Raw genomic sequence first — 13,732 nt, 5'->3', positions numbered from 1 at the left:
TTTTTGTAGAGAATAATGTTTCCTACAATTTATATTCTATGATATTTTTTGATCAGAAGCGTGGTTTTCGAGATATATCGAGATATTTAAAAGCTCCGAAGCCGTACCAACATAATAGGGATACAGAAACACCGTGGCCCCTTTCTTTGAGATAACTCTGCACTATTGCGAGCTGTAAATGCCACTTCCAGCTTAGCTGTGCAGAAGAAGAATAACAAGAAGAAGAAATATCTCGAAATATGTCCGTCAGGCCCCTTCCCTTGAGATATATCTGCAAATATCTCGGAAACGAAGCGAGCTATGGCAAAATGTTAAGAGACCTTTTTTGTAGAGAATTATGTTTCCTACAATTTAGGTTCTATGATATTTTTTGATCAGAAGCGTAGTTTTCGAGATGTATCGAGATATTTAAAAGTTCCGAAGCCGCACCAACATAATAGAGATACAGAAACACAGTGGCCCCTTTCTTTGAGATAACTCTGCACTAGTGCGAGCCGCAAATGCCACTTCCAGCTTAGCTGTGCAGAAGAAGAACAACAAGAAGAAGAAATATCTCGAAATATGTCCGTCAGGCCCCTTCCCTTGAGATATATCTGCAAATATCTCGGAAACGAAGCGAGCTATGGCAAAATGTTAAGAGACCTTTTTTGTAGAGAATTATGTTTCCTACAATTTATGTTCTATGATATTTTTTGATGAGAAGCGTAGTTTTCGAGATATATCGAGATATTTAAAAGTTCCGAAGCCGCACCAACATAATAGAGATACAGAAACACCGTGGCCCCTTTCTTTGAGATAACTCTGCACTAGTGCGAGCCGCAAATGCCACTTCCAGCTTAGCTGTGCAGAAGAAGAACAACAAGAAGAAGAAATATCTCGAAATATGTCCGTCAGGCCCCTTCCCTTGAGATAAATCTGCAAATATCTCGGAAACGAAGCGAGCTATGGCAAAATGTTAAGAGACCTTTTTTGTAGAGAATTATGTTTCCTACAATTTAGCTTCTATGATATTTTTTGATCAGAAGCGTAGTTTTCGAGATGTATCGAGATATTTAAAAGTTCCGAAGCCGCACCAACATAATAGAGATACAGAAACACCGTGGCTCCTTTCTTTGAGATAACTCTGCACTATTGCGAGCTGTAAATGCCACTTCCAGCTTAGCTGTGCAGAAGAAGAACAACAAGAAGAAGAAATATCTCGAAATATGTCCGTCAGGCCCCTTCCCTTGAGATATATCTGCAAATATCTCGGAAACGAAGCGAGCTATGGCAAAATGTTAAGAGACCTTTTTTGTAGAGAATTAAGTTTCCTACTTTTTATGTTCTATGATATTTTTTGATCAGATGCGTAGTTCTCGAGATATATCAAGATATTTAAAAGTTCCGAAGCCGCACCAACATAATAGAGATACAGAAACACCGTGGCCCCTTTCTTTGAGATAACTCTGCACTAGTGCGAGCTGCAAATGCCACTTCCAGCTTAGCTGTGCAGAACAAGAACAACAAGAAGAAGAAATATCTCGAAATATGTCCGTCAGGCCCCTTCCCTTGAGATAAATCTGCAAATATCTCGGAAACGAAGCGAGCTATGGCAAAATATTAAGAGACCTTTTTTGTAGAGAATTAAGTTTCCTACTTTTTATCTTCTATGATATTTTCTGATCAGATTCGTAGTTCTCGAGATATATCAAGATATTTAAAAGTTCCGAAGCCGCACCAACATAATAGAGATACAGAAACACCGTGGCCCCTCTCTTTGAGATAACTCTGCACTATTGCGAGCTGCAAATGCCACTTCCAGCTTAGCTGTGCAGAAGAAGAACAACAAGAAGAAGAAATATCTCGAAATATGTCCGTCAGGCCCCTTCCCTTGAGATAAATCTGCAAATATCTCGGAAACGAAGCGAGCTATGGCAAAATGTTAAGAGACCTTATTTGTAGAGAATTAAGTTTCCTACTTTTTATGTTCTATGATATTTTTTGATCAGATGCGTAGTTCTCGAGATATATCGAGATATTTAAAAGTTCCGAAGCCGCACCAACATAATAGAGATACAGAAACACCGTGGCCCCTTTCTTTGAGATAACTCTGCACTAGTGCGAGCCGCAAATGCCACTTCCAGCTTAGCTGTGCAGAAGAAGAACAACAAGAAGAAGAAATATCTCGAAATATGTCCGTCAGGCCCCTTCCCTTGAGATAAATCTGCAAATATCTCGGAAACGAAGCGAGCTATGGCAAAATGTTAAGAGACCTTTTTTGTAGAGAATTAAGTTTCCTACTTTTTATGTTCTATGATATTTTTTGATCAGATGCGTAGTTCTCGAGATATATCAAGATATTTAAAAGTTCCGAAGCCGCACCAACACAATAGAGATACAGAAACACCGTGGCCCCTTTCTTTGAGATAACTCTGCACTATTGCGAGCTGCAAATGCCGCTTCGAGCTTAGCTGTGCAGAAGAAGAACAACAAGAAGAAGAAATATCTCGAAATATGTCCGTCAGACCCCTTCCCTTGAGATGAATCTGCAAATATCTCGGAAAGGAAGCGAGCTATGGCAAAATGTTAAGAGACCTTTTTTGTAGAGAATAATGTTTCCTACAATTTATATTCTATGATATTTTTTGATCAGAAGCGTGGTTTTCGAGATATATCGAGATATTTAAAAGTTCCGAAGCCGTACCAACATAATAGGGATACAGAAACACCGTGGCCCCTTTCTTTGAGATAACTCTGCACTATTGCGAGCTGTAAATGCCACTTCCAGCTTAGCTGTGCAGAAGAAGAATAACAAGAAGAAGAAATATCTCGAAATATGTCCGTCAGGCCCCTTCCCTTGAGATATATCTGCAAATATCTCGGAAACGAAGCGAGCTATGGCAAAATGTTAAGAGACCTTTTTTGTAGAGAATTATGTTTCCTACAATTTAGGTTCTATGATATTTTTTGATCAGAAGCGTAGTTTTCGAGATGTATCGAGATATTTAAAAGTTCCGAAGCCGCACCAACATAATAGAGATACAGAAACACAGTGGCCCCTTTCTTTGAGATAACTCTGCACTAGTGCGAGCCGCAAATGCCACTTCCAGCTTAGCTGTGCAGAAGAAGAACAACAAGAAGAAGAAATATCTCGAAATATGTCCGTCAGGCCCCTTCCCTTGAGATATATCTGCAAATATCTCGGAAACGAAGCGAGCTATGGCAAAATGTTAAGAGACCTTTTTTGTAGAGAATTATGTTTCCTACAATTTATGTTCTATGATATTTTTTGATCAGAAGCGTAGTTTTCGAGATATATCGAGATATTTAAAAGTTCCGAAGCCGCACCAACATAATAGAGATACAGAAACACCGTGGCCCCTTTCTTTGAGATAACTCTGCACTAGTGCGAGCCGCAAATGCCACTTCCAGCTTAGCTGTGCAGAAGAAGAACAACAAGAAGAAGAAATATCTCGAAATATGTCCGTCAGGCCCCTTCCCTTGAGATAAATCTGCAAATATCTCGGACACGAAGCGAGCTATGGCAAAATGTTAAGAGACCTTTTTTGTAGAGAATTAAGTTTCCTACTTTTTATGTTCTATGATATTTTTTGATCAGATGCGTAGTTCTCGAGATATATCAAGATATTTAAAAGTTCCGAAGCCGCACCAACATAATAGAGATACAGAAACACCGTGGCCCCTTTCTTTGAGATAACTCTGCACTATTGCGAGCTGTAAATGCCACTTCCAGCTTAGCTGTGCAGAAGAAGAATAACAAGAAGAAGAAATATCTCGAAATATGTCCGTCAGGCCCCTTCCCTTGAGATATATCTGCAAATATCTCGGAAACGAAGCGAGCTATGGCAAAATGTTAAGAGACCTTTTTTGTAGAGAATTATGTTTCCTACAATTTAGCTTCTATGATATTTTTTGATCAGAAGCGTAGTTTTCGAGATGTATCGAGATATTTAAAAGTTCCGAAGCCGCACCAACATAATAGAGATACAGAAACACCGTGGCTCCTTTCTTTGAGATAACTCTGCACTATTGCGAGCTGTAAATGCCACTTCCAGCTTAGCTGTGCAGAAGAAGAACAACAAGAAGAAGAAATATCTCGAAATATGTCCGTCAGGCCCCTTCCCTTGAGATATATCTGCAAATATCTCGGAAACGAAGCGAGCTATGGCAAAATGTTAAGAGACCTTTTTTGTAGAGAATTAAGTTTCCTACTTTTTATGTTCTATGATATTTTTTGATCAGATGCGTAGTTCTCGAGATATATCAAGATATTTAAAAGTTCCGAAGCCGCACCAACATAATAGGGATACAGAAACACCGTGGCCCCTTTCTTTGAGATAACTCTGCACTATTGCGAGCTGTAAATGCCACTTCCAGCTTAGCTGTGCAGAAGAAGAATAACAAGAAGAAGAAATATCTCGAAATATGTCCGTCAGGCCCCTTCCCTTGAGATATATCTGCAAATATCTCGGAAACGAAGCGAGCTATGGCAAAATGTTAAGAGACCTTTTTTGTAGAGAATTATGTTTCCTACAATTTAGGTTCTATGATATTTTTTGATCAGAAGCGTAGTTTTCGAGATGTATCGAGATATTTAAAAGTTCCGAAGCCGCACCAACATAATAGAGATACAGAAACACAGTGGCCCCTTTCTTTGAGATAACTCTGCACAAGTGCGAGCCGCAAATGCCACTTCCAGCTTAGCTGTGCAGAAGAAGAACAACAAGAAGAAGAAATATCTCGAAATATGTCCGTCAGGCCCCTTCCCTTGAGATAAATCTGCAAATATCTCGGAAACGAAGCGAGCTATGGCAAAATGTTAAGAGACCTTTTTTGTAGAGAATTAAGTTTCCTACTTTTTATGTTCTATGATATTTTTTGATCAGATGCGTAGTTCTCGAGATATATCAAGATATTTAAAAGTTCCGAAGCCGCACCAACATAATAGAGATACAGAAACACCGTGGCCCCTTTCTTTGAGATAACTCTGCACTATTGCGAGCTGTAAATGCCACTTCCAGCTTAGCTGTGCAGAAGAAGAATAACAAGAAGAAGAAATATCTCGAAATATGTCCGTCAGGCCCCTTCCCTTGAGATATATCTGCAAATATCTCGGAAACGAAGCGAGCTATGGCAAAATGTTAAGAGACCTTTTTTGTAGAGAATTATGTTTCCTACAATTTAGGTTCTATGATATTTTTTGATCAGAAGCGTAGTTTTCGAGATGTATCGAGATATTTAAAAGTTCCGAAGCCGCACCAACATAATAGAGATACAGAAACACCGTGGCCCCTTTCTTTGAGATAACTCTGCACTATTGCGAGCTGTAAATGCCACTTCCAGCTTAGCTGTGCAGAAGAAGAACAACAAGAAGAAGAAATATCTCGAAATATGTCCGTCAGGCCCCTTCCCTTGAGATATATCTGCAAATATCTCGGAAACGAAGCGAGCTATGGCAAAATGTTAAGAGACCTTTTTTGTAGAGAATTAAGTTTCCTACTTTTTATGTTCTATGATATTTTTTGATCAGATGCGTAGTTCTCGAGATATATCAAGGTATTTAAAAGTTCCGAAGCCGCACCAACATAATAGAGATACAGAAACACCGTGGCCCCTTTCTTTGAGATAACTCTGCACTATTGCGAGCTGGAAATGCCACTTCCAGTTTAGCTGTGCAGAAGAAGAACAACAAGAAGAAGAAATATCTCGAAATATGTCCGTTAGGCCCCTTCCCTTATGATAAATCTGCAAATATCTCGGAAACGAAGTGAGCTATGGCAAAATGTTAAGAGACCTTTTTTGTAGAGAATTAAGTTTCCTACTTTTCATGTTCTATGATATTTTTTGATCAGATGCGTAGTTCTCGAGATATATCAAGATATTTAAAAGTTCCGAAGCCGCACCAACATAATAGAGATACAGAAACACCGTGGCCCCTTTCTTTGAGATAACTCTGCACTATTGCGAGCTGTCAATGCCACTTCCAGCTTAGCTGTGCAGAAGAAGAACAACAAGAAGAAGAAATATCTCGAAATATGTCCGTCAGGCCCCTTCCCTTGAGATATATCTGCAAATATCTTGGAAACGAAGCGAGCTATCGCAAAATGTTCAGAGACCTTTTTTGTAGAGAATTATGTATCCTACAATTTATGTTCTATGATATTTTTTGATCAGAAGCGTAGTTTTCGAGATATATCGAGATATTTAAAAGTTCCGAAGCCGCACCAACATAATAGAGATACAGAAACACCGTGGCCCCTTTCTTTGAGATAACTCTGCACTAGTGAGAGCCGCAAATGCCACTTCCAGCTTAGCTGTGCAGAAGAAGAACAACAAGAAGAAGAAATATCTCGAAATATGTCCGTCAGGCCCCTTCCCTTGAGATAAATCTGCAAATATCTCGGAAACGAAGCGAGCTATGGCAAAATGTTAAGAGACCTTTTTTGTAGAGAATTAAGTTTCCTACTTTTTATGTTCTATGATATTTTTTGATCAGAAGCGTAGTTTTCGAGATATATCGAGATATTTAAAAGTTCCGAAGCCGCACCAACATAATAGAGATACAGAAACACCGTGGCCCCTTTCTTTGAGATAACTCTGCACTAGTGCGAGCTGCAAATGCCACTTCCAGCTTAGCTGTGCAGAACAAGAACAACAAGAAGAAGAAATATCTCGAAATATGTCCGTCAGGCCCCTTCCCTTGAGATAAATCTGCAAATATCTCGGAAACGAAGCGAGCTATGGCAAAATATTAAGAGACCTTTTTTGTAGAGAATTAAGTTTCCTCCTTTTTATGTTCTATGATATTTTTTGATCAGATGCGTAGTTCTCGAGATATATCAAGAAATTTAAAAGTTCCGAAGCCGCACCAACATAATAGAGATACAGAAACACCGTGGCCCCTTTCTTTGAGATAACTCTGCACTATTGCGAGCTGCAAATGCCACTTCCAGCTTAGCCGTGCAGAGGAAGAACAACAAGAAGAAGAAGTATCTCGAAATATATCCGTCAGGCCCGTTCCTTTGAGCTGAATCTGCAAATATCTCGGAAACGAAGCGAGCTATGGCAAAATGTTAAGATACGTTTTTTGTAGAGAATTATGTTTCCTACAATTTATGTTCTATGATATTTTTTGATCAGAAGCGTAGTTTTCGAGATATATCGAGATATTTAAAAGTTCCGAAGCCGCACCAACATAATAGAGATACAGAAACACCGTGGCCCCTTTCTTTGAGATAACTCTGCACTAGTGCGAGCCGCAAATGCCACTTCCAGCTTAGCTGTGCAGAAGAAGAACAACAAGAAGAAGAAATATCTCGAAATATGTCCGTCAGGCCCCTTCCCTTGAGATAAATCTGCAAATATCTCGGAAACGAAGCGAGCTATGGCAAAATGTTAAGAGACCTTTTTTGTAGAGAATTATGTTTCCTACAATTTATGTTCTATGATATTTTTTGATCAGAAGCGTAGTTTTCGAGATATATCGAGATATTTAAAAGTTCCGAAGCCGCACCAACATAATAGAGATACAGAAACACCGTGGCCCCTTTCTTTGAGATAACTCTGCACTATTGCGACCTGCAAATGCCACTTCCAGCTCAGCTGTGCAGAAGAAGAACAACAAGAAGAAGGAATATCTCGAAATATGTCCGTCAGGCCCCTTCCCTTGAGATAAATCTGCAAATATCTCGGAGACGAAGCGAGCTATGGCAAAATGTTAAGAGACCTTTTTTGTAGAGAATTAAGCTTCCTACTTTTTATGTTCTATGATATTTTTTGATCAGATGCGTAGTTCTCGAGATATATCAAGATATTTAAAAGTTCCGAAGCCGCACCAACACAATAGAGATACAGAAACACCGTGGCCCCTTTCTTTGAGATAACTCTGCACTATTGCGAGCTGCAAATGCCACTTCCAGCTTAGCTGTGCAGAGGAAGAACAACAAGAAGGAGAAGTATCTCGAAATATGTCCGTCAGGCCCGTTCCTTTGAGCTGAATCTGCAAATATCTCGGAAACGAAGCGAGCTATGGCAAAATGTTAAGATACGTTTTTTGTAGAGAATTATGTTTCCTACAATTTATGCTCTATGATATTTTTTGATCAGAAGCGTAGTTTTCGAGATATATCGAGATATTTAAAAGTTCCGAAGCCGCACCAACATAATAGAGATACAGAAACACCGTGGCCCCTTTCTTTGAGATAACTCTGCACTATTGCGAGCTGGAAATGCCACTTCCAGTTTAGCTGTGCAGAAGAAGAACAACAAGAAGAAGAAATATCTCGAAATATGTCCGTCAGGCCCCTTCCCTTGAGATAAATCTGCAAATATCTCGGAAACGAAGCGAGCTATGGCAAAATGTTAAGAGACCTTTTTTGTAGAGAATTAAGTTTCCTACTTTCTATGTTCTATGATATTTTTTGATCAGATGCGTAGTTCTCGAGATATATCAAGATATTTAAAAGTTCCGAAGCCGCACCAACATAATAGGGATACAGAAACACCGTGGCCCCTTTCTTTGAGATAACTCTGCACTATTGCGAGCTGTAAATGCCACTTCCAGCTTAGCTGTGCAGAAGAAGAATAACAAGAAGAAGAAATATCTCGAAATATGTCCGTCAGGCCCCTTCCCTTGAGATATATCTGCAAATATCTCGGAAACGAAGCGAGCTATGGCAAAATGTTAAGAGACCTTTTTTGTAGAGAATTATGTTTCCTACAATTTAGGTTCTATGATATTTTTTGATCAGAAGCGTAGTTTTCGAGATGTATCGAGATATTTAAAAGTTCCGAAGCCGCACCAACATAATAGAGATACAGAAACACAGTGGCCCCTTTCTTTGAGATAACTCTGCACAAGTGCGAGCCGCAAATGCCACTTCCAGCTTAGCTGTGCAGAAGAAGAACAACAAGAAGAAGAAATATCTCGAAATATGTCCGTCAGGCCCCTTCCCTTGAGATAAATCTGCAAATATCTCGGAAACGAAGCGAGCTATGGCAAAATGTTAAGAGACCTTTTTTGTAGAGAATTAAGTTTCCTACTTTTTATGTTCTATGATATTTTTTGATCAGATGCGTAGTTCTCGAGATATATCAAGATATTTAAAAGTTCCGAAGCCGCACCAACATAATAGAGATACAGAAACACCGTGGCCCCTTTCTTTGAGATAACTCTGCACTATTGCGAGCTGTAAATGCCACTTCCAGCTTAGCTGTGCAGAAGAAGAATAACAAGAAGAAGAAATATCTCGAAATATGTCCGTCAGGCCCCTTCCCTTGAGATATATCTGCAAATATCTCGGAAACGAAGCGAGCTATGGCAAAATGTTAAGAGACCTTTTTTGTAGAGAATTATGTTTCCTACAATTTAGGTTCTATGATATTTTTTGATCAGAAGCGTAGTTTTCGAGATGTATCGAGATATTTAAAAGTTCCGAAGCCGCACCAACATAATAGAGATACAGAAACACCGTGGCCCCTTTCTTTGAGATAACTCTGCACTATTGCGAGCTGTAAATGCCACTTCCAGCTTAGCTGTGCAGAAGAAGAACAACAAGAAGAAGAAATATCTCGAAATATGTCCGTCAGGCCCCTTCCCTTGAGATATATCTGCAAATATCTCGGAAACGAAGCGAGCTATGGCAAAATGTTAAGAGACCTTTTTTGTAGAGAATTAAGTTTCCTACTTTTTATGTTCTATGATATTTTTTGATCAGATGCGTAGTTCTCGAGATATATCAAGGTATTTAAAAGTTCCGAAGCCGCACCAACATAATAGAGATACAGAAACACCGTGGCCCCTTTCTTTGAGATAACTCTGCACTATTGCGAGCTGGAAATGCCACTTCCAGTTTAGCTGTGCAGAAGAAGAACAACAAGAAGAAGAAATATCTCGAAATATGTCCGTTAGGCCCCTTCCCTTATGATAAATCTGCAAATATCTCGGAAACGAAGTGAGCTATGGCAAAATGTTAAGAGACCTTTTTTGTAGAGAATTAAGTTTCCTACTTTTCATGTTCTATGATATTTTTTGATCAGATGCGTAGTTCTCGAGATATATCAAGATATTTAAAAGTTCCGAAGCCGCACCAACATAATAGAGATACAGAAACACCGTGGCCCCTTTCTTTGAGATAACTCTGCACTATTGCGAGCTGTCAATGCCACTTCCAGCTTAGCTGTGCAGAAGAAGAACAACAAGAAGAAGAAATATCTCGAAATATGTCCGTCAGGCCCCTTCCCTTGAGATATATCTGCAAATATCTTGGAAACGAAGCGAGCTATCGCAAAATGTTCAGAGACCTTTTTTGTAGAGAATTATGTATCCTACAATTTATGTTCTATGATATTTTTTGATCAGAAGCGTAGTTTTCGAGATATATCGAGATATTTAAAAGTTCCGAAGCCGCACCAACATAATAGAGATACAGAAACACCGTGGCCCCTTTCTTTGAGATAACTCTGCACTAGTGAGAGCCGCAAATGCCACTTCCAGCTTAGCTGTGCAGAAGAAGAACAACAAGAAGAAGAAATATCTCGAAATATGTCCGTCAGGCCCCTTCCCTTGAGATAAATCTGCAAATATCTCGGAAACGAAGCGTGCTATGGCAAAATGTTAAGAGACCTTTTTTGTAGAGAATTAAGTTTCCTACTTTTTATGTTCTATGATATTTTTTGATCAGAAGCGTAGTTTTCGAGATATATCGAGATATTTAAAAGTTCCGAAGCCGCACCAACATAATAGAGATACAGAAACACCGTGGCCCCTTTCTTTGAGATAACTCTGCACTAGTGCGAGCTGCAAATGCCACTTCCAGCTTAGCTGTGCAGAACAAGAACAACAAGAAGAAGAAATATCTCGAAATATGTCCGTCAGGCCCCTTCCCTTGAGATAAATCTGCAAATATCTCGGAAACGAAGCGAGCTATGGCAAAATATTAAGAGACCTTTTTTGTAGAGAATTAAGTTTCCTCCTTTTTATGTTCTATGATATTTTTTGATCAGATGCGTAGTTCTCGAGATATATCAAGAAATTTAAAAGTTCCGAAGCCGCACCAACATAATAGAGATACAGAAACACCGTGGCCCCTTTCTTTGAGATAACTCTGCACTATTGCGAGCTGCAAATGCCACTTCCAGCTTAGCCGTGCAGAGGAAGAACAACAAGAAGAAGAAGTATCTCGAAATATATCCGTCAGGCCCGTTCCTTTGAGCTGAATCTGCAAATATCTCGGAAACGAAGCGAGCTATGGCAAAATGTTAAGATACGTTTTTTGTAGAGAATTATGTTTCCTACAATTTATGTTCTATGATATTTTTTGATCAGAAGCGTAGTTTTCGAGATATATCGAGATATTTAAAAGTTCCGAAGCCGCACCAACATAATAGAGATACAGAAACACCGTGGCCCCTTTCTTTGAGATAACTCTGCACTAGTGCGAGCCGCAAATGCCACTTCCAGCTTAGCTGTGCAGAAGAAGAACAACAAGAAGAAGAAATATCTCGAAATATGTCCGTCAGGCCCCTTCCCTTGAGATAAATCTGCAAATATCTCGGAAACGAAGCGAGCTATGGCAAAATGTTAAGAGACCTTTTTTGTAGAGAATTATGTTTCCTACAATTTATGTTCTATGATATTTTTTGATCAGAAGCGTAGTTTTCGAGATATATCGAGATATTTAAAAGTTCCGAAGCCGCACCAACATAATAGAGATACAGAAACACCGTGGCCCCTTTCTTTGAGATAACTCTGCACTATTGCGACCTGCAAATGCCACTTCCAGCTCAGCTGTGCAGAAGAAGAACAACAAGAAGAAGGAATATCTCGAAATATGTCCGTCAGGCCCCTTCCCTTGAGATAAATCTGCAAATATCTCGGAGACGAAGCGAGCTATGGCAAAATGTTAAGAGACCTTTTTTGTAGAGAATTAAGCTTCCTACTTTTTATGTTCTATGATATTTTTTGATCAGATGCGTAGTTCTCGAGATATATCAAGATATTTAAAAGTTCCGAAGCCGCACCAACACAATAGAGATACAGAAACACCGTGGCCCCTTTCTTTGAGATAACTCTGCACTATTGCGAGCTGCAAATGCCACTTCCAGCTTAGCTGTGCAGAGGAAGAACAACAAGAAGGAGAAGTATCTCGAAATATGTCCGTCAGGCCCGTTCCTTTGAGCTGAATCTGCAAATATCTCGGAAACGAAGCGAGCTATGGCAAAATGTTAAGATACGTTTTTTGTAGAGAATTATGTTTCCTACAATTTATGCTCTATGATATTTTTTGATCAGAAGCGTAGTTTTCGAGATATATCGAGATATTTAAAAGTTCCGAAGCCGCACCAACATAATAGAGATACAGAAACACCGTGGCCCCTTTCTTTGAGATAACTCTGCACTATTGCGAGCTGGAAATGCCACTTCCAGTTTAGCTGTGCAGAAGAAGAACAACAAGAAGAAGAAATATCTCGAAATATGTCCGTCAGGCCCCTTCCCTTGAGATAAATCTGCAAATATCTCGGAAACGAAGCGAGCTATGGCAAAATGTTAAGAGACCTTTTTTGTAGAGAATTAAGTTTCCTACTTTCTATGTTCTATGATATTTTTTGATCAGATGCGTAGTTCTCGAGATATATCAAGATATTTAAAAGTTCCGAAGCCGCACCAACATAATAGAGATACAGAAACACCGTGGCCCCTTTCTTTGAGATAACTCTGCACTATTGCGAGCTGGAAATGCCACTTCCAGTTTAGCTGTGCAGAAGAAGAACAACAAGAAGAAGAAATATCTCGAAATATGTCCGTCAGGCCCCTTCCCTTGAGATATATCTGCAAATATCTCGGAAACGAAGCGAGCTATGGCAAAATGTTAAGAGACCTTTTTTGTAGAGAATTATGTTTCCTACAATTTATGTTCTATGATATTTTTTGATCAGAAGCGTAGTTTTCGAGATATATCGAGATATTTAAAAGTTCCGAAGCCGCACCAACATAATAGAGATACAGAAACACCGTGGCCCCTTTCTTTGAGATAACTCTGCACTATTGCGACCTGCAAATGCCACTTCCAGCTCAGCTGTGCAGAAGAAGAACAACAAGAAGAAGGAATATCTCGAAATATGTCCGTCAGGCCCCTTCCCTTGAGATAAATCTGCAAATATCTCGGAAACGAAGCGAGCTATGGCAAAATGTTAAGAGACCTTTTTTGTAGAGAATTAAGCTTTCTACTTTTTATGTTCTATGATATTTTTTGATCAGATGCGTAGTTCTCGAGATATATCAAGATATTTAAAAGTTCCGAAGCCGCACCAACACAATAGAGATACAGAAACACCGTGGCCCCTTTCTTTGAGATAACTCTGCACTATTGCGAGCTGCAAATGCCACTTCCAGCTTAGCTGTGCAGAGGAAGAACAACAAGAAGAAGAAGTATCTCGAAATATGTCCGTCAGGCCCGTTCCTTTGAGCTGAATCTGCAAATATCTCGGAAACGAAGCGAGCTATGGCAAAATGTTAAGATACGTTTTTTGTAGAGAATTATGTTTCCTACAATTTATGTTCTATGATATTTTTTGATCAGAAGCGTAGTTTTCGAGATATATCGAGATATTTAAAAGTTCCGAAGCCGCACCAACATAATAGAGATACAGAAACACCGTGGCCCCTTTCTTTGAGATAACTCTGCACTAGTGCGAGCCGCAAATCCCACTTCCAGCTTAGCTGTGCAGAAGA

Source organism: Osmia lignaria, unplaced genomic scaffold (assembly GCF_051020975.1).
Source record: "Osmia lignaria lignaria isolate PbOS001 unplaced genomic scaffold, iyOsmLign1 scaffold0001, whole genome shotgun sequence".
In the NCBI taxonomy this organism is placed as follows: Eukaryota; Metazoa; Arthropoda; class Insecta; order Hymenoptera; family Megachilidae; genus Osmia; species Osmia lignaria.
This window is presented reverse-complemented; position numbering follows the sequence as displayed.